Raw genomic sequence first — 25,811 nt, 5'->3', positions numbered from 1 at the left:
TACAACAAATTCTATATTTCTGATGACAGTGGTGGCTCATACCAACTTACTAACTTTATTGTTTTAAAAAAAAAACAGTTTGGGTCTGCTATTTAATATCCTTACCTTATACTGTTTATTCATCAGTGTAAGTGATGCTCTTACATTTTATGTGTATGTTAAGTAAAGTAGGGATGATATGTGCGCGTGTTAACCATTTTTGAGATATAAATTAGCTTGGTTCAAATTCTTAAAAATTTGAGTCACTGCTTAATATCCATGAGTTATTGTGAGTCCCATGGCCAAACCAGTTTGAGATCCACTGGTCTAAAATACTGTTGGTTTAAAATTTATTTTGTACAGTGTGACATGCGAAATGGCTGTCGCACAGTCTGTCTTTTCCCCCAAGATTTTACGGGGGTCATATCGTAGAGGACAGAATTTTTTTTTTGCACCAAATAAACCTGCCTTAGGCTCTATGAATCTGATCTTTGATCATCCTGAAGATATATTCTACCCAGAGAAGAGATGACTGATGCTCGGGAGGTCAAAGTGTGGATGTCTCTTCACTCTTTGCCTTTGTTTCTCCCAGGCTTAGTCTCTGTTATGTCCCACATCAGTCCCAGAGGTCTGAATTTGACTCTCACGGCCTGTTGCAAGGGTTAGTGCTTGAATAATCATTAAAGATTTTTTTTCCTGAGGGCAATGGGAGTCAACGGTGGTAGATGTAGCTGACTTTTCAGCATCGTTAGGTCACACTGGCTGTCTGTGGAGATTTAGAGAGGCAAAATAAACCTGAATATAAATTTGTCTTTGTCAATTTATTGACATTCCTCCACAGTCTTAGGTTAATCTTAAAATCAACATCAAATCAAAATGGACCTTGTTTAATTTTCTTAATGCATGTTCCTGGTCTCGTTGCGCAAAATTCATTGGTGCATGCTATTCCAAATAAAAAGAAATTGTTTGTCTGCAGTATGTAATCTTTCATAACTCACTCTGCCTCGTCTTTCCTCTTCGGCTGACGTTACAGACTCAAGCTGTCTTCAAAGCTTATTTATCTTATTTGAAATGGATACATTTATTTATGTTGTAGTGTTTACTTCATTTTGCTTGCTAGAGTTTTAGTAAGTTGATGTTTAGACTATGTTTTGGGATTCTTTTTAGTGCATTTTTTAGTCGTTTTTTAAAAAGTCTCTTATGCTCACCAAGGCTGCATTTATATGACCCAAAATATAGTATTAACAGCAGTAATATTGTGACATTACAATTTAATTTTATTTATTTATTTTTTTTTTTTTTTGTGATCAAAGCTGAATTTGGCACCAGTGTCATTACTCCAGTCTTCGGTGTCACATGATCCTTCAGAAATCATTCTAATATGATAATTTGCTGCCCAAGAAATATTATCAATGTTGAAAACGGTTGTGCTGCTTAATATTTTTGTGGAAACTGAAAAAAATCAGGATACTCTGCTAAAATATAAAGTTCAAAAGACATTTTTTTTAATAGGAATCTTTTGTAACATTTTAAAGTTCTTTACTGTCACTTTTGATCAATTGAATGCATCCTTGCTGATTAAAAGTATATTGATAAGTTTTTTGAATGGTAGCTTGTATAGATAACAATAGAGTGGTTAAACATTGTGCATGTTTATGTATTTTTCAGCTACAAAATGGCTATGCAATCTCTATAAAATTACTTAAATTCACATCCAATAATCAGAAATGATTTGAAAAGTCATGGAAATTTGGTCAAAAAGTGTGGGAACCCTGTAACCTGCCAAAATACTACAGTTACTACTGAAAAACCATAATAAATGAATCAGGGTTCCTTCAAGCTGTGTAAAGAGCTGTAAGAATCAATTTGTCACTTGTTATTTGTAGAACTATTCATTTCCAGTGTTGAATGTAATCTTCACTTTTCACTTCATTTTATTATATTTATGTATTGGGATTTTTTTTCATAGTTTTTGCCTGTATATTCTATAAAATGCCAATAGTGCCTAAAATAGATTTGCAGAATATTGGCTGTTTGACAGAATGAGGTGGCATTCACCTGATGAAGTGTTTCTTCATCTTTCTCCCTTGTTCTCTCACTCTTTCACCTTTTTTCCCTCCATTGCTCTCCAACCGATCGGAGCTATTCTTGGCCTGCTCTCTAGCTGATGGGAAAAGCTGACATTGCTAACAGAGGGGGAATTTGAGCTCGACTCAAGCCAAAGCTCTCTTCCTCCTCCTGAGCCTGTGCACCAGACACCATCCACCCCTCTGCCGTCTGCCACTGCCGCCATCAGGACATCTGATTTACTGTCTGCTGTTTGCATGACAAAGAAAGCCTTTCTGGTGAGAGTGTTTGAGAAAGGGAGAACCAAACAGAGAGGAAGAAGCTCTCCTTTTTCCAAAAGGAGAAGTATATTTAAATAATTTTCCCTCTACTTGAGGTCTTTAGACTGCCTGAGGTCTTCTGCTAGCAGCATTAACAATTGTACATTGTTTATTGCTGGTTTGGCAATAACCAAACGGCAACCAGTTACAGGCATTACATCCCACTGTGCCAACTGAGTTTGGCCCGTGACTTGGTTGCATCTTGGCAGCTGAATTTAACTCCGTCTGACTAATGAGGAGAGGTGAACAATGCCATAAAAGAACTGGCATGTAGCGCAAAGTCAGAATCTAGCAAACAGCAAAGCAGCTACAAAGAAATCTGCTGATTTATTCATTATTTTATTTTATTTATTTGGGTTTTGCCTTTATTAGGCAACAGTGGGGAATTAACAAAAAAAGTACAGGAAGAGAGAAGGGCAGGTAAAAGATATGACCCAAGCCAGACCTGAACCCGGTTACCCTATGAGCACAATATACCTTTATATTACAGTGTACATAATTGGTCCAAACTTCAAACTAAGCAATTCTAAACAAAATTATTTTACTATATTATTATACAAAAAATACTTTTAATATTTAATACTTTAATAGAAATACTTGTTACATTACACAAAAATACTTTAAAAAAAAAAAATTCATTCATTAAATAAACTTAAAATAATCATACTATATGGATCATAAGAAGACATGTCTTTGAATTTGTGCTTAATCAAATCTTTTTATATTGCATTGCATTCAAACTGCAAACTTACAATTAAGATAAAATGTGTTTTCCTGTGGCGTTGTAGCTCTTGTGGCAGCACTAACAGAGGTGCAGGAAATGCTGGTCCATGCTCAATTTGCTAGATAATTGTTAGTTGTCCAATTTAGTGAGCTGCACTGTTGCTAAAGACTTCGGAATGACATTGTGTGACTCTTGTCTGATAAATGGGTTTTGGAGTCAAATGGAGCAAGTGGAGAGTAGGGTACAAGTGTACATTTAGTTGTGAGTGCATACTGAAGGAAGGGCACCATGGGATTGGAGCTCCTGAGGGGGTGTGCAATGGAAAAGTGCCCTGCGCTGTGTCAACATGCAGTTTGTGTATATGTGCGTGTGTGAGTGGTTTTAAGGCAGCTGATGTGCTGACAGGAGCAGCGGAAATGGATCCAGCGATGAGCAGAAACCAGATCTAATGCATGCATGAGGAAGGAATGGCCTTGTAAGGCATCTGAGAGTCAGAGAGAGAGAGAGAGAGAGAAAGAAAGAAAGAGAAAGAGAGAGAGAAAGAGAGAGAGAAAGAGAAAGAGAGAGAGAGAGAGAGGCGCACAGTGGGTCACCATTCCCTGAAGACAGACATACACAGACACACACACACATTCAATAGAACAGCAGCATTTCTAAACAAATCATTAACTGTACCACACAAGCTATAAAATAATAAATTTTGCATTATAAAGGTATTTAAAACCAAAGATTAGTGTTTATGTGCTGTTGCTTTTGATTTATTGAATTTGCAAACATAGTAATTAAATGCTGACCTGGGAACAGTTCCACTTATAAAGTATTGTCTCACATTAAAACCTTCTTATATGGTCAGAATTGAAACACGTGAACAGTGTCTTTTATGCTCGTTAATATTTGAAATTAGGTGCCGTACTTTGCAGATCATGAATAAAAAAAAAACATGTATTTGGGAGCTATTTTTCAATATTTGAAGTTTTTGTGTACCTTTGTATACCTGTATAATCGATTTAAAAATACGGCTGTCAATCCAGAAACTTTGTAATATACTTGGCAGCATGGAAAAACTAAACTTGTATTCAGATTGTGAATGGCTAATAAACAGAAAACAAGAGAAGAGCCTCTCTTTATAATCACTAAGGCTGTCAATCTCTAAAGCACAAGCTCACTGAATTCTGGACTCATGAAAGCTTCTGTTATAATAAAAAAAGCTGTCTCAGTTGAACATTGAATATCTTATTTACATTGTGTTTACACTTTGTTGGTTATAATGAAAGGATTCACGAGTGTGGAACAAAAATCCTTATGCGTTTTCGACGGTGTTTCGGTGTAAGCAGATTCAAATTAACTTATTAACACTTCTGATAGGCCACTGTGTTCAAGCATTTAACAGATATGATTGTGATTGGCTAAAATTCTCAGCGCTTGTAAAAACACACTATAAATAAATACCTTTGACGTTCAGAGAGTGCTCAAACACACACAAATGAACAAATGAGAGCGTTTGAAAGCAGTGTCTATCAGCGCGGGTACTGACCCAATACTCATTACTACTGGTAACTTTTTTTTTTTTTTTTTTAAGTACATACTGGTAGTGTTTGACAACCTTAGTATGAGCAACAGTACTAGTAAGGTACTATAAATGCATTTTGGTGCGCAGTGATGAATGAGGAAGAACTGGATGTTATCGGTCTCTGCAAGACTATCACAAATACACACAAATTCCTCAGTGAATTTAGTCAGCGAAAACCGACAGAGTATTTTAGGATACATATTTGTTTCCTTCAGTGAGACAAATTTACTGCCTCTTTCGAAACACCTGTTTTTTTATTAGCCTGATAAGATTTTTCAGATTATAAGATTCGAATGGTGTGACAATATCTCTGTTCCAAAACCTAGGAGGCATGTATGCAGGAAGGGATTTTGCATTAAAAACATTTAGACAAAGCACAATGGAATGAAGAGGGATCTCAATCAATGAGTTTTTTGAAGCAGTGCATTATGGGATTGCATTATCATTAAGGATAGACATTAAGGATACATGCTACGTTGCCTTTTATTTTGATTGTTTGTTGCTGTCTAAGTAGGCTGCTCTCCAAGTTTTGAAACAGCACTCTGGTCACTTGAATGTTATTGCATGTAACAATTAATCCCCATTTGACCTCCTTGTTAAAAAAATGTCATGGCTGATATAGATATTCAATTAAAGGCTGGAAGGCAGAGTGCTTCCCCATCAGATAGTGTGTGTAATTTAATAAGGGAGGTTTCCAGCACAGTGGCATCACCAGGACGATTTTTATGAGCGATATAAAGAGATAGAAAGAAAAAGAGAAGGTTAGATGAAGAAAAAGGAGGGGGTGTAGGACACTTTGATTTGTTCTGCCTTGATGGTCGTCACCCCTGTGCCTCCACAGAGAATTAACCAATTAGGCTGCGCCTGGTGCGTTTGCTGGCCACACTATTAGATAGATGAAAGGAGCCCTCTGTTTAGCCTATAAATGAGTGAGCAGAATATTGATAAAGACAAGTGAGGGTTATTGCGTTCGCCCCACCACGCTTGTTCCATTGTGCCGTGATACAGTACTGCACGGTTCTTTTCATCCCACAATACCATGTGTGTGAGTTATGGTAGTGAGAATTAAGCTGCCAGACATAATTGTAGGAAGTGATTCGCTCTGAATTGTACTTTTGTGACGGAACTGCACTTATCTGACACCGATCTTATTCACTGTTCTCGGAACAGTTGTAGCGGCTGTTGGAAGCCCTATAATGACTGTCGGTCTGTTCATTAAGGATAATTGGTAATGTTGCTTACTTCGGGGCGTGTGTGCGGGTGTGTTGAAGTCATAAGTGTATGGGTTATAAATAAAAGACCAGGCTTCCAGTGATGTATTCTTGATATGAAACCCTATACAAAAATTCCATCACAAAACAAATGCATATGGCTGCAGAACTAATCTTATTAAATACCATTATAGTAATATCTGAATGACTTGGTGGATTTTTCAATAAACCAGTTACTGATATGGCCATTGTGTTCTTGAGCGCAATGGCGCATCAGAGAATTTAAATTAATCCGTAGGCCAGTCCTAGCTGGTTGTATTGAGTCAATTTTATGATTTCTTACGGTGTTATTTTAAGCAATACTTTGTTGTCCAATTAGTTGGGTGGTGGCAATTTGCATCTGCAAGCTCTGTAAGTACTCTGTAAACAGACCAAAATGCACATTGTTAATTTCTGTTCCTCCTGCCAAATTTAGCCAACAACCCCTCACTTATACTTGCTTGAAAGATTATTAGTCTGTGTGAATGTATTAGTTCATAATTACAGACACAGCCTTCATGTTTTCAGTTTTCCCAAAGCCACGTTTCTGTTGCTGTTTCACTCCAATACTCGTGAGAGTGGTATGTTCATGTATCCCTGTGTTTCACGTCACATCAAACACTGCATCAAAACATCTCTTACTTTTCCACCTACATCTACAGCTCACTTGAGTTTCCTTTTTAAAGGTGCCCTAGAATTAAAAATTGAATTTATCTTGGCATAGTTAAATAACAAGAGTTCAGTACATGGAAATGACATAGAGTGAGTCTCAAACTCCATTGTTTCCTCCTTATATAAATCTCATTTGTTTAAAAGACCTCAGAAGAACAGGCGAATCTCAACATAACACCGACTGTTACGTAACATTCGGGGTGTACGCCCCCAATATTTGCATATGTCAGCTCATGTTAAAGCATTAGACAAGGGCAGGACGTCTGGATGAGCACAGCTGAATCATCAGACTAGGTAAGCAAGCAAGGACAACAGCGAAAAATGGCAGATGGATTTGGAGCGCGTGATTTAAAGGGGCAGTTAAAAAAATTTATTAAAAAAATCTATGGGGTATTTTGAGCTAAAACTTCACAGACACATTCAGGGGACACCTTAGACTTATATTACATCTTTTGAAAAGACGTTCTATGGCACCTTTTAAATCTCATTAAAAAAAAAAATTATACCTCCTGTATTTTATACTTTTTTTCTATTTGTATTTAAACATTTTTTTTTTCTTTTTATTTAACAGACTACTTGGTAACTGGTAAGAGAAACACATTCACTCATGTGAGCTTAGTTATTATATTAGCCTACATTTGATTACCCCATTACAATAGTCACTTTACAGTTTACAATTTTACATATTAAGGTGCATTTGATGTCCAACAAATAATTAATCAAACTGTATATTTTAGTCAGAATTATTGTGCTCTGTCTGTTTGGTGCATATGTAAGTTAAGCGGAGACTCAATCGCATAAGGCTTGTCAACTCCTGACAGCAAATTGGAAATATTTGCATGAATTCCTAACATTTACATGTGGAGAATATTATACCTATGAAAAGTAAGTTATGCTCTGAGGAAAACAGCACATCTCAAACAAATTAAACTGTACTGTAGTGTCAGAGTTAAACTGACAGTATCTGTCAGAGCACCTGACTGGGTAAGCCTCATTAAACTATATGCCTTAACTATATCTTGTAGGTATTTTAAGGCCTTAATATAAAGAATGTCTCATGTTTAGGGCAAATTGGATTATGCACTTTATCCACAGCAGCTCCCTCTGTGTCCTCCGTGCCTGTAATATCAAACTACTCTATATTGATATAAAAATAAATAAATATATTGTACAAACTTGGTATACTGCCCAACCCTAGTTTTTGCTTTTGGAGAGTGACAGGAAATTATCGGTACAGTGGGAGAATATGATTTGGACGTATTGCAGGCCAGATTCAAACTTGCATCACTCACAATTTAATATATCCGGAGCACATGCGGTAACCAGTTTTTTTATTTTTATTTTAGATTTTTTGGATAGAAAGAGGAGGATGTTGGAAGATGGGCAGAATGGTATCGGACCCACAGATGTGAGATTTTCGAGAAAACTCATAGCAAGTAGTGAAGTCAATAATCATTAAGTGATTATTATTTCTTGAAGCAACAGCATTTAGATTTGTGCATGAAAGATGAAGAGACAAAAGGGTGAGTTTAATGAAAGCACAAAATGAATCTTCTTTAATGATGTCCAGAACCTCATCTAACATCTGTCCAGCATGAACTTTACACAGTGCTCATTAACTCCAGCCAGTGGCCACCGAACACAGTGTCACCTGCTGCTCTTCATTACGATAATGATTTCTACCTTCCATCTCTCAGTTGGATTTATTTATTTTTTGCTCTTGAATATTGATTTCTCTAAAAAAAAAAAAGCATTCTCCATCCTGAAGTTGTCTTTCTTACCCTTCTCAAGACTGTTCATAGCTGTGGCCACCTGCTAAGCTCTCAGGCACAGTGAGTAATTAAAAATCTCCCTTGTGCCAAGGGACACCCAGTGCTGCATATATTTCCTTCATTTCTTGGGTTTGCTAAATCCCAGGGATTTCTCTCTGCTTCTTCGCACACATATGTATGTGTACATGCATACCTCCTGGTCTTAAGCTAAGAGAGTGTATCTTCAGTGCAGGGATGTTTTCAGGACAAGGTGAACTGGGATACAGGAGGACAGTGTGAGTGCCAAAATCTGCCGTAGGGTCTTGATTTTGATAGCAATATGCAATGCTAAGGTGACCAGAAGTTATTCTGTGGTTGAGTATGATGATTTACATTTACGTGATGACTGCAAACAATGACAGCGATTAAAGCAATTGTAAGTCAATAATTTTCAATGAACGTTGGCGATTTTTGCAAACATGAGTGACAGCGACAGTTGACAATATGAAATTTGCACATCTGCAAAAAGTGCTGTCATTGATCTGCAGGTTAGAGACAGAGGTCATGTAAGAAGGACAGAACAGAGACTCTGTAACATCTGCAATTTACTTGCAGTCAGTGTGAATGCACCTTGGAGCATTAAAAGAATGTACAACAGTGAAGTATACATCTATGCTGCCTTCAAAAATAGATCAGATGAAGGTATCTCAGGAGACAGGAAGTGAAGCTAACTTTGAATTCGGACATGTATTGATGCCTTCATACCTTGGAATGCTTCCTCTGAAGGCAGCATTTTTAAGTTTTTGGACCGAGTACAGGAGTAGGGTTGGCTACCCTTAATGTAGAGCAGGGGTGCCAAACTCAGCTCTTGGAGGGCCACGGTCCTGCAGAGTTTAGCTCCATCCCTGCTCAAACATGTATTTGTAGTTTTCAAATAATCCTGAAGGGCTTGATTAGTTTGATCAGGTGAGTTTAATTAGGGTTGAAGATGAACTCTACAGGAACTGCGATTTGGACCCCTGATGTAGAGGAACAACGTCAACTCCTGGAAGTGACGTTGGGGAACAACTTGTGAAGATCCATTTTGAGCAGGGGTGCCCAATCCTGCTCCTGGAGGGCCACTGTGCTGTAGAGTTCAGCTCCAACCCTGGATAAACTCACCTGGACCAGCTAATCAAGAACTTTGCTAAAAAACTTCCAGGCAGATATGTTGGAGCAGGTTGTAGCTAAACTCTGCAGGACAGTGGTCCACCAGGAGCAGGATTGGGCACCCCTGCTCAAAATGGGTCCTGCACTTTTCTGTCCATCAAATGCTTTGTCAGAACTTTCTCTATAGTGTGTAAGTCCTTCTTGCTGTGTCGTGTATTGATACAGCTGTGCCTCTTTCTCAGCCTCAGCAATACTGCTATTGTTACACTAAATCTTGGTTGAATTGGCAAGTCATGCCATCTTCTCTCTAGAGACCAGAATGTCTATTTCCCATAAGACTCTGGGGTGCTCCCTAACAACAGGGATCTAATGATGTCATCACACTTTGTTGTCTGAGCTAGATTACATCTTTACACAGAGAATCACCATTTGCTTTTCTTTTTCACTGAGTTTTTTGCAGTGCTGTAGATTGTTCCTTTAATTTTTTCAATGATGCGCATTTGCAAACTCCTATATGCATAGGACGCTCTGCCCCTAACTGACCTCACGGGAACATCCTTTAATCTGTGCGGTGGATGTGTTATATCCTGGCTGGATTACTTTTAAGTCTCTTCTGATTAGTATTCACTGATCAGGCTTAACGTGGGCAGCAGTAGCCGGGTTAGCTTTGTTAGCATGTTAAATCATCTGGTGGCTTACTGTATGTAGAGCAGTAAACCTGGCTTCAGCCCTTTGTTTTTTTCTTTTTCTTTTCAGGTCGAACCCTGATTGTGTCACAGTGGATAGCTTGACAGCTGCTGCTAATTTTGACCTGCTCCCAGTCTCTTGTCTATTTACAGACCAGAGCAGTCTTCAACTGCCTGTCACTCTCAGGGAAATAAACAAACATGTTGGACGCAAACGGCAATGCCAACATAAACAGCAGCTCTGTTATCGCACCTGTAATGATTTAAGAGGGTAATTGCGCATGATAGCCATTCTTTTTGGCTGTGGTTAGCAGAGGATTTTACAGGGACATCCTCCCCAAAACATTCAGAGTAGTTTTTAACCAATATGGGCTTTTCAATGGTTGATTCTTAATTTAGTCCCCCCAATATACATGTTAAGTTTTTGGTTATGGCTAAACTTCATTTAGTTGTGGACAGAGGTTTAAATGTTGGAGATTACTTTTCTTAACATTTAAATTGCCATGTCAAATTCAACTCGTACTATTTGACTGAGATGAATTAAGCCAATAAAATTATATGTCAAATTAACTGAAATCTTTGTTCACTTACAGCTAGGGAGAGCCACGTTAACATGCTAGATGTGGTGTTTTTTTTTTTTTTTTAAGATTTGCACGGTAATTGCTTATTGACTAAAGCAACGTAGTTATAGCCTTTGTACTTAGGTTGACGATGATAGTATAAGCTTCACTCTTCAGCACAATGGTAACCCCCAAAATACCAATATAACAGAAGTTGTTCTAAATCCCAAGAGAACATTATACCAACAAGTTTTCCCCCTTTTTCATCCTGCTGAAAAACACAAAATATCACTTGGTTTCAACATTTCAACACCTAAAGCCGCAGTCCGTAACTTTTTTGGTTAGAAATGATTCAAAACACAACCAGCCGGTGTTCAAAACTACCTCCTTACCTTAGCCTGATTCACAACGATAAGCTTGTAATAATTTGTTTTAATCTAAGTGGTACTGGTAGGTTTCTGCAGGAAAACCGTCGCTGTTTGTCTTTGCGTCATTGTCACGTCTGTTTACATAAAGGAGTCCCAGCTAGTAGGCTATATCACGTGAGGATGCTGCAGGTGGTGGATCATTTATAGTCTTTTCTCACAGTAGCTGAAGTAATTAAACTTGTCCATTTGTCATACCATACAATCTGCCATCAAAATGATAATTAGAGATTAGACTGTACAGAAATTTAAATCTACAATTAATGCTAATACATACTAAATACACACAGTCACAGTGCTGATGCTGTTAACATTTAACATTAAATTTGAGAACAACGTAAAACAATAATAATAATTTGCTGTGATATGAGCTAAGCGATCGGTAGATTTAATCACCATTTGGTAGCATGATTTATTGCAATGCCTTTTTTTTTTCTCTGTTGGTCATAACAAAAGTGGCAGATTTGTAACTTTTTCAGATGACATTTTCCAGTGAAAATTCTTATTTTCGTCAAGACTACAATGTGTGATTCAGTATCAGTATTCACCGGTATGGTGACTGACAGCCACATATTCTCCTCAGAACATTCGATTCAGCTGTGCCAATGCACAACCCATGTAAAGATAATTCCACAAATAACTGCAATTGCAGGTTTCAAACAGAGATGGTGACAGAGGCAAAACTTAGACTGCAGCTTTAATTTAGTTTAAACACCATTATAATGATCATGTTAGTTGATTGTGCGATGGGTGCCACCATGTTGGTTTGTGCCACAATTCAGAGAATCGGATCTGTCATATTTATGACACATGAATTCATCCACTTCTCCTGAAATACATGAAAGTAAAAGTGACTGGTGAACTAGGAGAAGAATAGATTAGTTACTTACACAATGTGTATCTGATATGACTAAAACACACAAATATTATTGCCACTTCCATAGACATCAGTGTGTATTTAACAACCGTTAAATGTATTTTTTGCTAGTACTTATGTGTATTTAAATGTCTGAAAGCTAAAATAAAAAGTGTGGTTGAAATCACTATAAATAGTTGTGATGTATGAAATGTGCTGAGGGCGTCCGTCTCTGGTTCAGCGCCAGCCAAAGCGCGAAAGCACATTTGAATTTAGCAGTTGATCACATGACGCACTGAACGTGCTAATCACACCTGTGTGATCGTACGTGTAAAATTCTATTTTGCATATTTCACACAATTTAAGCTGGGACAGAAATGTTCAAGAATGACTGAATTAGCTCATTTTAATTGATAATGCAAAAAAAAAAAAAATCTTTTGTGTGTGGGTATAGTGCATTTTTGATGTGAAATCCACTTGTGCTAGCAAAGTTAGTTAGTTCTTCAGGCTGTTTTTGCTACATTCTTTCTATGTAACTGACCTCTATTTGATTGTCTAACCTCCATGTACAAAAAGGAGGTCACATGTTGGTCCTCAGGATGGACTTTGGCATCGGTATTTTTATTTATTTACTTTTTTGTACCCTGATTTCTGTAAATGGCCTTGATGGACTGAGTAGGATGCTTTGCATTTCGAGAATATAGTATCATAGTAGACTGACCACTGTTCTGCTCAAAGAAGACCCTGTTTTCCATATGCCCCCTTCAACAGTAAAATTCAGTTGAACAAAGCCTTTAGGAATGGATGGTATGACCAGTGTGTAATATGTTTCCATATACTCGTATGGCTGTCCAGGGAGCCTCGAGCTGGGATGGGCTAAGCTCTGTTTCTGCCGTGATACGACTGGCTGCCTCTCTGCAGTACCTTGGGAATTCTCTGACCCACTTTGCCTTTCGTTTGAAGTTATTTTTTACATATTAAAAGAATAAAACAATGGCAGGCCTCACAATTTCTTTTCCTCCTTCCTTTCCTCTTTTCCTCTTTTCCTCCTTTCTTTCCTGCACCTTTGTCACTGTCTGTTTTGCATTGAATTTGAGGAGGTGGCGGTGAAAGGGGAATGGATCAAGGAGTAGTTATCTTCCTTTTAAAAACAAAAAAAAACTAAAAAAAAAAACTCTGCTCCGAGGAAGATGGGAGTCAAATGCTACTTTAAAGTGTTGGTATTTTTTCAGCCATCCTGCAACGTGACAAACATTGCTCCACGTGATGATTCAAGATTGCAGTGTAACTGATCAGGTGTACTGACAATAAGCTCACAGGTACGTGAGCTTGCACAGCATTCGCATGTGCACAAAAATTGTCTTTGTCAGCGGATGCTCTCTCAGCAATATTTGTAGAGGATGGTGCAGTCTCTGGAGATCCAAGTCTGGAGTGATGCAAACCTCGATCATTATTATTCACTTCTTCTTTCACAGAGAGGTCAATGACTTAGATGGCTGCATCTATGACTTAAGACATAACTGACTGTGTTAACCTGCCAGACAGTGTAGTGCTAGTGGCCTAAATCGACTGGTCATAACTAGTCTACACTGCAGAAATCAAAATTGTATGACCATGTGCATACGGCCTGTTCGGCCTCCGGTCATGTACGGGCCTCGGAAGCATCTCAGCAGGCAGTTTAGGACGCAGAGACCTCACTGATTATAAGCCTTTAATGTTAAGCTGATTAGAGACTTTAGGTATCTCCGTATTTTCTGCTGGTAATGCCGGTGTCAAGTACCAGAATCACAGAAACATGCAAATTTATCCTTTAGAGAGACAGTTGCTCTCACTTTCTCATCTTACACAAGCAAATTTCATAATGTAGTGATGCTACCAACTGAACTAGTAGGTAGTGTGACTGTAGCTCATCAATTTACATAATAGTGTAATTTCAGTCAAATGTCAGTGTAGCGAATCGATTAATTTTAGTAAAAGTTCATTTGAACCATTTGTGCAGTTGGACAATTTAAAAAAAAAAATCACTAACTGATGTCTTTTTGTTGTGAAATTTATAGTTAAATTCTGATGTCAGGCAGTTTTAAATATAGGCCTAAATTAAGGTGTTTCTAATTATTACTTGTATTTTATGTAAAAATCTATCTGTTCAAGTTTAATACTGTCACCATAATAAAGATTTTATACATTTTTTTTTTTTTTTATGTTTGTGCCAAATAAATATCTCCTTTATTAAATATCTCCTTTAAAAACACAAATTTTCAAAATTACAGCAGAAATTATTTGACACAGAAACAATGAGGATCATGTGGTGATGGCATTGAACTTTAACAGATATATTTAGGCCCTGTCCACATGAACACACATATTTTCAAAACCGCAGCTTTTTTTGTGCAGTTTGGCTGTTTGTCCATACGCAAACACAGTATCCGGTCACTGAAACCAAACTTTTTGGAAAAATCTTGCCAGGGTTATGATATTTAGAAACTCTGGTTGCAGTGTAGATGGTGAAACCGGAGATTTTGGCTTGTGATGTCGGAACCGGCACCGATAATAACCTTTTTTCCAGGCTTCTGATTGGCCAACATGGCTTTACGGTTAGGGTTATATCGCCACCTGTTCATTTGGCATGCTCTTGACAGCGCTTCATAGTGTGTTTTTGTGTTTTCATGTGGACACATGTTTTTTTGTTTTTTTTAAACAGAGGAAAAACTCTATAAACTTTATAAAAAAATGGTGGTCATGTGGACTAGGCCTTAAACAAATTGCATTTACAAGAAGTACAAACTGCCCATTTTACCAAAAAAAAAAAAAAAAAAAAAAAATTCTTTTAGTAATACAAGTTGCTAACAAAACATAGCTACTACTTTGCACTTTTTATCAGATGATGATATTTATCAAGGTATTGCCCCTTTACATAGCCACAAAGTAGTTATTTAGAAACTTGTATTGTTGCTGTAACTAGTTTTTCAGCTGGGTAGTTTTGACTCTTGAATATTTTATATTTTAAAATTGTAGCTTTTAAAAGGTAAAGTGTTGATACAGTGTGTCTCTTATTTCCAGGACTCATTGAAACAGATTTCAGGATTAACATTACCACTGTCTGTCACACACCTTGAGATGAGCTCATCTTCTCATGTACGGTAACTTTTGATAGAATAAGGTGGCTTTGACTGAGTCAACTTCTGCTTATTAGCAAGTTTGCAGCTGTTTCCTGTTGCGGCTGTAAACCGGAGCAGTTAAGAGACGGCAGCTGCGTTAAAAACAAGTGAGGTGAGAACACAAACTGCACTGAGCATCAGGCTTGGCCTCTGATCGCAATGTCTCTTAACACCTAGGAGTGGGAGGGAGCCAGTCTCCATGGTAACTGCAGGAGTAAAATAATTGGGTTTGGCCCAGATTGTGTAAAGAGTGATGAACGGAAGAGGGGCTTTTCTCCCCCTTTTCTGTCCTGTTTTGTTTCTAACAATTCTTTGAGCAATGCACATCTATTCTAAATCTAGTGTGCTTTTAAATATAGTGAAAAACTCTTCAACATCACAGCTGTCTGTCTTGACTAGATTAACCGCTGTAATCTGTACTGCCGAAACCCTGCCTAGTGGCTATTACATCACTTTTTAATTTAGTAATTTGTCTTTATTTCAATAAAGAGTCAAAGCCCTCACATAATACCCATAATCTTTGCCCTTTTTTTGCCTGACTTGGATATGCATGTTAAACCAGTGTATGATTTCTTTGGCACTCAATGCAGGATGAGAGAACATGCAAAGGTAAATATTTTGGCTCTTGGGAAAATGAGACCCAGACGTTGAGTGTTGGTTTGTTTTATGGATGGTTGAAGCTCGCTTGAGCTCTATATTGAACAGGGGGCCGTGTTTTTAGATTATGAACAGAGAACTCTTTGTGAGGGGAAAGCTTGACCTGTTTAGACTGGGTGTCTTATCGATTTCAGTTCCACTGTTCCTGTTCAGGCCTGACTTGAGTAGATTGTTCGAACTCTCACACTAACAAGAAGTGGATGTGAAGTTAAGCTTTGTGGTGTTCCACAGATTAGGAAGTTCATTCAGCTAGTGTCACTGAGCAGTTAAATATGTCTGAACGGTTTATGTCTGGCTGTCAGTGTGTCGCTCATTGTACGAAATAAGCAGTGAGATGCTATGCAACTGTATGATTCATAATCTTATCTTTCACTTTGCAAAGTTTAGAAAGTGGTAACACTTTACAGTAAGATTTAATTTGTTAACATTAGTTAATGCATTATGTATTTATTGCATACATTTATTAATCTAGGCTAATGATAAAAATGCACTATATAGAAATTAACATTTCAAGTTGTATTGTTTAATGCACAAGTTTGAACATTGAACAATAGTATGTTTTTAAATTATACAGGATATGTTTATTTATAAATGTTTTTAGTTGTATTATACACTAACTTGTATTAATTAATGTTGTTAAATAATGGTTGTGTATTATTTATTTACAATAAAGTTTCATTAGTTAACATTAGTTAACTACTTTAGTTAACATGAACTAATAATGAACTGCACTTCTACAACATTTGTTAATCTTAGTTAATGTTAATTTCAACATTTAATACATTATTAAAACCAAAAGTTGTATTTGTTAACATTTTGTTAATGCACTGATGTAACATGAACAGACAATGAACTGCTGGATTTTTATCGCCTAACATTAAAGGGTTAGTTCACCCAAAAATGAAAATTCTGTTATTAGTTACTCACCCTCATGTCGTTCCACAACCATAGGACCTTCGTTCATCTTCAGAACACAAATTAAGATATTTTTGATAATATCCGATGGCTGAGTGAGGCATCTATGCCAGCAAGTTAATTTACACTTTCAATGCCCATAAAGGTACTAAAGACATATTTAAAACAGTTCATGTGACTACAGTGGTTCTACCTTAATATTATAAAGCGATGAGAATACTTGCCAAAAAAAAAAAAAAAAAAAAAAAAAAAGACTTTTCAACAATATCTAGTGATGGGCGATTTCAAAACACTGCTTCAAATCTTTTGTTTCGATTCAGTGGGTCAGAGTGCCAAAGTCATGTGATTTCAACCACTGAATTGAAACAAAAGATTTGAAGCAGTGTTTTGAAATTGCACATCACTAGATAGTTGAAAAGTCATTATTTTGTTGTTTTGGCACACAAAAAAGTATTCTCGTCCCTTTATAATATTAAGGTTGAACCACTGTATTCACATTAACTGTTTTAAATATGTTTTCAGTACCTTTCTGGGCGTTTGAAAGCGTAAATTAACTTGCTGGCAATGGAGGCCTCACTGAGCCATTGGATTTCATCAAAAATATCTTAATTTGTGTTCCAAAGATGAATGATAGTCTTACGGGTGTGGAACGACATGAGCGTGAGTAATAAATGACAGAATTTTCATTTTTGGGTGAACTAAGTATTGCTTATTGTTAGTTTATTTTAGTTAATGCATTAACTAATGTTAATAAATGAGACCTTATTGTAAAGTGTTACTGATATAATCTGTTACAATATTTGTTACAGTATTAATTAATCTTTAATATTTTAAAAATGCAACTGTTCATTGTTAGTTCATGTTAGCTCAAGTCCTTCCAATAATATTATCAGACACAGCTTTTGATTTTTGTTAATAAATGAGATTAACAAATAATTAATTTATTGATCTTGATGTCAGTTCATGTTAAGTAATAGTTAAGTAATGTTAACATATATAAAGTGTTAAGTGTTACTTTTTCATTCTTGTCATTCAAAATTGACATTACAATGTTATGTAATGTATAAAATGTTTGGTTTGTTTTTCTAGAAAAGAAAATGTGGAATTTATGTACCAAAAAATATACCGTGGAATTTTTATATACCATGAAATGTAAACATATGTGATATAAGAATTTGATCATATTGGTCGTCCCTCCTATTGGTCATCCGCTTCCTATTTTCCCAGTGAAAAATCATGAATGAATACATGCCCGCCTCACTAAAAGCAAAGGCACTTAAATGGTACTGCAAGATAAGAGGTTCTATTTGAGACACCTGAGCTGGATAATCTCTGGGTTGTTTTCATTTGAAAATCATCTTCAGAGCAGCTAGAGTTAAACACTTCAACCCTTTTGTTGCACTTCACCAAATTGCTACCTTTAGTAACCAGCATTACTATTCTACTCGAACAGTGTTGTAGCTAAGTTAGGGTCAAAAGTCCTGATCTGTCTGATAAAACATACTGTTGAGGATTTTTTTCCTCTCGGGGACAAAGAGATCTGGCTCTTCGCTATAATAGCTTTGCTAAGCCATTGTCTGCGGGAGTCAGGGCTAACAATCCTGCTTTGGCACTGGAGAGTACTGCCTTATTGCTCAAACAGGGCTGGAACGCTCTGTGAGAGATCTCTGCAGGATGCGTCTGGTCTCATGGAAGGCGTTTGGAACCTGGTGAGAAGCTGTTTTTGTTGAATGGCAGAGGAGAATGTTTTTATCATTCACTAGTTAGCGAGCTTTTCACAGCAGAGGCCATCGGCACGACTCCGACCTTTCGTAGGCGAACCAGAATGAGTGTGCAGGTGCATGTGTGACTACGCCCGTCTCAATCCTTGCTTGGACATGGCTGAAACACTGCTATATTTAGCACAGAAAATGTGGATGTGTTAAAACGATAGCTAAAGATCATTTAGGAGACAAAAGGGAGTTTTATATTTTGGTTCAGGTTTTCATTTGCAAGTTAGCAATTTTGTCTGCGTCCAAGTAGAGTTGTAGAGTAGAGTTACTGAATATGTTTTAGTTAGCTAGCTAAAAGTATATCAACCTTAAAGGTGCCCTAGAATCAGAATCTGAATTTACCTCGGCATAGTTGAATAACAAGAGTTCAGTACATGGAAAAGACATAATGGAGTTTTAAACTCCATTGCTTCCTCCTCCTTATGTAAATCTCATTTGTTTAAAAGACTTCCGGAAAACACTCGGATCTCAACATAACACCGACTGTTACGTAACAGTCGGGATCATTAATATGTATGACCCTTATATTTGCATAATGTCAGCCCATTCGACGCATTAGACAAGGAAAGGCAGTATTAATGTCTGGATCTGTGCACAGACAAGGTAAGCAAGCAAGAACAATAGCAAAAAATGGCAGATGGAGCAATAATAACTGACATGATCCATGATATCATGATATTTTTAGTCATATTTGTAAATTGTCTTTCTAAATGTAAATTGTCTTTCTAAATTTCGTTAGCATGTTGCTAATGTACTGTTAAATGTGGTTAGCTACCATCGTTTCTTACTGTATTCACGGAGACGAGAGTCGTTGCTATTTTCATTTTTAAACACTTGCAGTCTGTATAATTCATAAACACATCTTCATTCTTTATAAATCTCTCCAACAGTGTGTAATGTTAGCTTTAGCCACAGAGCATAGCCTCAAACTCACACAAAATCAAACGTAACCATCTAAATAAATACTTTACTCACATAATTCGAAGCATGCATACAGCATGCATGATGAACATCTTTTAAAGATCCATTTGAGGGTTATATTAGCTGTGTGAACTTTGTAAATGCACTGTATTATAGTCGAGAGCTCGTGGGGCAGAGGAAGCGCATCTCTTAAAGGGGCCGTGCTAAAAAAATCAGTGCATAGTTAATGATGCCCCAAAATAGGCAGTTAAAAAAATTAATTAAAAACAATCTATGGGGTATTTTGAGCTGAAACATCACAGACACATTCAGGGGAACCCTTAGACTTATATTACATCTTGTGAAAAAACAATCTAGGGCACCTTTAACTTGATCTGTTCCATCATTGCACTAAAGGCCTTATCACACCAAGAATGATAACTAGAACTAAAAATCATTCTAAAAGTAAAAGAATTGCAAAGTCAACACCACAACTATAATTGGATCTTGAGCATTTAAAGCAGCAAAAAAAAAAAAAAAAAAAAAAATTTTTTGCTGGTGTGGATGCTAATATAGTTATTATTATAGTTCTAATTCTTGATGTGAATGGGCCTTAAGTTACAGGAAAGAAAACTGACCATAGAAGACAGTTTACACTAATATATATAGCATCCCTTGTGGCAAAACTGAGAATGTTGTTATGCACTGAAATAAATGTTTCTCCAAAACTGAAATTAAGTTTTTTTTTTTTTTTTTTTTCAGTTTTATACTAAATGAAAAAAAAAATGAATATTGGTAATTGAACTTGGAATGCTGTTCAGTGTGTTGTGTTCTCAGGTGATAAATGAAACTCTTAAAAATAAGTTTCAAAAGAGGGTTTTTCAAGTGATGCCATAGAAAAACCTTATTTGGTTCCCTAAAGTACCTTTTACTTTACTTTAAAGAACCAGTGTGAAGAACATTTTAGAATCTGAAGAACCTTTTTCCACTATAAAGAACCTTTTGTTCAATGGAAAGGTTCCATGGATATTAAAGGTTCTTCATGGAGCCATCGATGCCAATAAAGAACCTGTCATCGTATAGTTCTTTGACTTCTTAAATATTATAGCTGAACACATTTTGCTCTACTCATTTTTGTTAATAATAATAAATAGTGCATCAGCACAGCTGACATGTTTAGGTGTTGTAGCTGATAAAAGTTGTGTGCATGAAATAAAACAGTCAGAACAAGTCATCTAATTAAACGTCATTGTTTCGGTCGAATTAAATTTGGCCCTGCAGAACAATTTTGACAAAAAACGAAAATTAATTTGTCAAATATTTTCGTTTGCCAATATTAACACAAAAACGAACTTCCAAAGCTAGAAGCGATTTCGTTGATGAGTTGGCATGGAATACTTTTAGGCCTTGCTCTCTTTTTTTCATCTTTATTTTCACACTTTATCCTTGTGCTTATCCCTCTCCTCTCTGTGTGTTCAGATGCAGTCGTCAGCTCTCTGAGGAGAACATCTGGACGTCTAAGGCTGGCACTGTTAATTAGGGCTCTCTGCAGTCAGTCACTCTGTTCACACGGATGTGCTGAAGCTTTTTAATGGATTTTCATGGTCATTTGAATTAACACAGAAAAGAATCTGACCAGTTAAATTCATAAACACATTAAAATTCTGAAAAGGCAGAAATAAAACGAGTCTTGGCCAAAATTGAATATGCGCTTGTGTTCTTTGCAAGACTGTTGTAGTGTGTCCAAAATCTTTGTTGGCATTCATGTTTATAGTCTTTGTTTTTGAATCCATATTTTGTACTAATGGTGGAATCTCATGAAACCTGTCAAAAACATGTTCAAGTCATAATATTTTTGATTAAAGGATCTTATTTTTAGGACACTTAAGTTTTTTTTTTCCTTTTTATTTTGCATTGAGCCATGATTTTCATGACACTTAAGCAGATTTCACCCCAATTCCCATTACCGAAAAAAAAATAAAAAAAAAAAAAAAAAAATTAACACAGTAATATAATATACATATACATACACACTCTATATGTTTTAGCAGAGCACTTTTCCTGCTGTTCCTGCAAAAATAATCTGGCCTTTTGCTTTAACCATCTACATGAACTTAAGCAGTAAGGCCAATTAACTAAAAACTGCTTACAGCCATTTTGTGGGAAATCATTTAGATGTTAATTTGCTGATTTTTTTTTTCTTTTTTTTTTTTTCTTCAATATGTTGTGGCAAATCCTTTTTATTTCCTCTATAAAACATGTTAAAATAATTCTAAAGGGACAGCATTTCCTGGAAGCTAAAGGGCACTAGTGCTTAATAATAATGGCATCCCTGACCTTTATAGCTGCTGACAAGAGAACATTAGGGTTTGGCCAGCAGATTCTCCTCGATGTTCTTCTAAACGGAGTTGCAGTCAGACTGGTTTGTCAATTGGCATTCAGATGGTGCAAACTCGTTCTTTGGAATGCTGAACGTTTTCGTTGTTTTTATAAAGGTCTGACACAACATGTTCAGAAGGGCGTTTTTTCAGGAAGAACATTATCTGACAAGAAACAAGTTTGTCCTGAAAAAGCTGTCAAGAAAACAATCGGGGGAATCTAGTTTATTTTTTGCATGCGTGCCGTGTAGTGAGTCGGGGCTTTATGGCTCAGTGGCAAAAGATGCCGTTTATATGATATCCAGTGTCCTAGCTTAAGAAGGCGTCTGTAGATTACATCGGCCTTTATCAATTAAAATTTATAGCACAGACACCGTCTGCTTGACATGTATCCCACAGTAGAGCTATTCTCATCTGGAAAGCGACCTTTTCTCCAGTATTCAAAGTGGAGCACTGTGTGGGAGACGTTGTCTGAGAGCGCTAATTGAATTTCACTTTCCATCATCACCACACGTTCCTCTTTACTGACGATCCCGCTTGGCTCATCACACATGTGTGGAGTTAGACAGATTTAGACGCAGGAATAACACTCCTCATTGTGACAAATATATAGACTCATTTTGCGTATATGCCAGAGTTCTTGGGATTGCTTTCATACCTTAAGAGCTTATTTATTATTAACTTTATTTGGAAACATTATTGGATTTCATTGTCTGCATCCAATGGAGAAGGGCAGGATGGTTAAGTAGTTGTCTAAAAAAGGACTAGTTTTATATCTAAATAAGTTTTTGACGGATGTGATAATGTGTGTAAGGGCTGAACTATGTTTGACTTTTGTGTAATTATAAAATGAGCTGGAGATGTTTGAAATGCTTTTTGTGTAGTTCATTATACTTCATTTACAGAATGAAGTTTATTTCGTGGCTTAAATAATTACATGTTACTCAGAGACCGAGACTTGTCAGAAATGTTACATTCAGCTGTTGCAAATTCATGGGCTTTTGAAAATCAAGTTAATTTTGTACTGGGAAATGAGTGGTTTTGATTCACAAATTTGTTTTTATTGTCTCTTATAACAAACATCTTTTATTTAAACCTATTAAAATATAGATCCTGTTGTAAATAAAAGTGAAAAATCACTTTAAAGTAACGGTACAGATTCGGTACAGCAGGGGGAGAAAACTAAACATAAAATTGCTTCTTTTTTCTTCTTTTTAATTAAACAGTGGTTTATTGAACAGATTTGGCCTCTCTTTAAATAAATTCAGTTATAATTAAAATTTTCTTAAGGACAACAACAACAACAAAAAAATCTCAGCTATAATGCTGTAAATTAGTCCAGGGTGCCCTTTCTTGCACATTACTATAATATTAAAGGTTACAATTAACAGCAGAGCCCAAACTATTAAATTCAGTTGCTATTTATTTTTTAGATATAATTATCAACACTCAAAAAAAAAAAGTAAATTGCACATAAGGCAGGTTTTGCATTAACTTCTAAATCTAATTGAAAAATAATTTTATAATCATTTTTGATATATAATCAGTTATACAATTACTGTCATAACTTGTTTTCATGACAAATTTATTTAAACATATTAAATAATTAAGACCTTACTAACAGGTAAAGTAAATATAATTAATATACAAGCTAATATAGTGCAAATATTTAGTCAAATGCACCCCTCTAGAGTTTATTTCTCTAATGAACTAACATGCTGTGGACGCTAAATGACTTGCCGGAGGTAAATGTAATGCTTTCTGAGATAATCTCAAGCTGTTTTGTTTTGTGTTTTTTGTTTTGTTTTGCATTTGAAACACTCATTGAGAGATTACATGCATAGATTGTCTGTTATTGTGTGCTTTTTCCTGTTGTGGTTAGCAAACAACATTGCATTATTCTGGATTGGAGTGTGAATTGCCTGTGACTGACTGTATTTGTCATCTGACTATACATACATATACAAAAACAACTTGGGCACAATTTATGCTGGTCACGCGTTATGGATAAACGCGTGACCAGCATAAATTGTGCCCAAGTTGTTTTTCATTTTTAATTTCTTGTTTTGTTTTTTTAAAAATAAACTTTGTTAGTTTGTAATCTTGACAGAAAGCAATTCAAATGAATTGTCATGCCCTCCATCTTTGTGAGGTAGCCATTATTCACTTCTGACTTCACATTTGTTTTGCTGGATAATTGAGTGTGCAGCACTTTGTATCATAGCAGCTCACATGAGAGTGTAATTATTGATGTTTGAATTAGAGTTCTGTGCATTGATCACACTTCTGCTAATGCCTCTATTTTAGTGCAGCTTGATCAATGTGGCACTAGGACTTGTTGAAACACCAGCTTCACATCAATGCAGTCTTACAGAACAACTGCAGTGTGCTTCCATATATCTCCACAATATTTAGTCATAAACACCATTGCGTTTTCATTGTATTTCATGTGTCTCATTAGATCTTCTGTAGCTCAGTGTAATATTGATGAAAATTATGTCTGATAATAAACATTTACAGTTGTGAAATGTAACATTTCATCTGACATTTTGCTATTTGTCTATTATGGTTCTTTCCTTTTCCTTTTTTCCTTTGCTTCCTTCTTTTCCTGTTATTAACTTTCTTCCCCTTTCTTCGTTTTCTTCCATTGTTCCTGATATTCATACTTTCTATTTTTATGCTGCTTTCCTGTTTTTCTTTTTTTTGCTTTTCTTGCTATTTATCTGTATTATGCTTCCTTCCAATTCCTCTTATTCACCCTTTCTTCCTGTATACTTACTACTTTTTCTGACTAATTTCCATCCTTCTTTCCATCCTTATATCCTCCTTTCCCATCTTTCCTTTTCTTCATACTTTATTTTTGTCTTCCTTCCTTCCTTCCTTCCTTCCTTCCTTCCTTCCTTCCTTCCTTCCTTCCTTCCCTCCTTCCTTCCTTCCTGTTCTTCTTTCTTTTATACTTCCTTCATCCCTTTTATTCACCCTTTTCTCCTATTACTTTACTCCTTCCTTCCTATTCTTAAGTCTTTCCTGTTCTCCATTCTTTCTTTTTTCTGTCTCTTATGCTTTCTTCCTTGCTTCCTTTTTTGCCCCCCCCCCCCCCCCCTTCTCTTTAATGCATTTCCCTGTATTTCCTACATTAATCGTTCTTTCTTGCTGTTTTTTTTAGAAGGTTATATTGTTCTTCTTTTATTACTCATCAATTCTTTGTTTTCTTTCTTGTGTTCCTTTATTTGGCTCTTTTGCTATCTTTTTTTCTTGTTGTTCCCTCTTTGCTTTCCTTGTTTTCTCTCGTATCCTTGTTTCCTAATTTCTCTTGCTTTCCTCTTATTCACCCTTTTTCTGTAGATGGATAAAAAGGCACTGTATGGCTCATAAACACAGTTACTGGTAGATTAATTTTTCAATTGTAAAGATTAGAGATGGCCCATTGTCACCCGTCTCCCGGCAAAAACAATTTTCTCTGCCTTATTTATCATCAAACAATCAGGCGTGCCGCTCCGCCAGTCACTGCAGTGATATTGAAGTGCATAGAGAGACCCTGCGCCACTACCAGTTTAGTCTTGGCAAAATGCCCATTGATTGAGGTGTAGCATGAAACTCACGGGCGGTCAGTTTCAAGAGTACTCAGGCGCAGCAGTTGAGTGCCCACTAGAGACTGAATTATAATTTTGGAATTGGATGGAAAGAGCTTGTGTTTAACAGTATTGTTTTCATCCATTGTGCTTCCAAGACTAATAAATGGTAGATTTCTATAACCCACAACTGCTTTTATTTTCACTTTCCTCACTTGATCCTTGACTTGAACAGATTACTGGCTGCTTCCATCAGGCCAGTTGAAATTATTACATAATTGTCTTGACTCAAATATTTGACAATTGTGATAATTGTGCACTTAAAATTCCAGTCACATGTTGCTGTTTTACATAAGGGCTTTCAAATGAGAAAAAGTGTTTCTGTGTGTTGTTTGAATATTTTGAATATTACTTTTCCAGATATAGTTATCATTGTGACCCTCTGGAATA

General features: G+C 36.3%; 1 protein-coding gene across 10 annotated transcripts in view; it reads left to right on the top strand.

Moving 5' to 3' along the window:
* Window positions 1-25,811, top strand: part of strbp (spermatid perinuclear RNA binding protein) — a 128,370-nt gene that overhangs the window by 31,010 nt on the left and 71,549 nt on the right. Inside the window, exon 1 of one of the 10 annotated variants that reach the window (XM_067398214.1) lies at window positions 622-640. The exons of the other annotated variants lie outside the window; for them this stretch is intronic. The gene's annotated coding sequence lies outside the window, so the exon portion shown is untranslated. Of the gene's footprint in view, window positions 1-621; window positions 641-25,811 lie in introns of those variants that run through there. 10 annotated transcript variants of the gene reach the window in all.

Source organism: Chanodichthys erythropterus, chromosome 10, assembly GCF_024489055.1.
Source record: "Chanodichthys erythropterus isolate Z2021 chromosome 10, ASM2448905v1, whole genome shotgun sequence".
Taxonomy (NCBI): domain Eukaryota; kingdom Metazoa; phylum Chordata; class Actinopteri; order Cypriniformes; family Xenocyprididae; genus Chanodichthys; species Chanodichthys erythropterus.
Note: the sequence above shows the minus strand (reverse complement) of the source record. Positions and strands in the feature narration are given on the sequence as shown.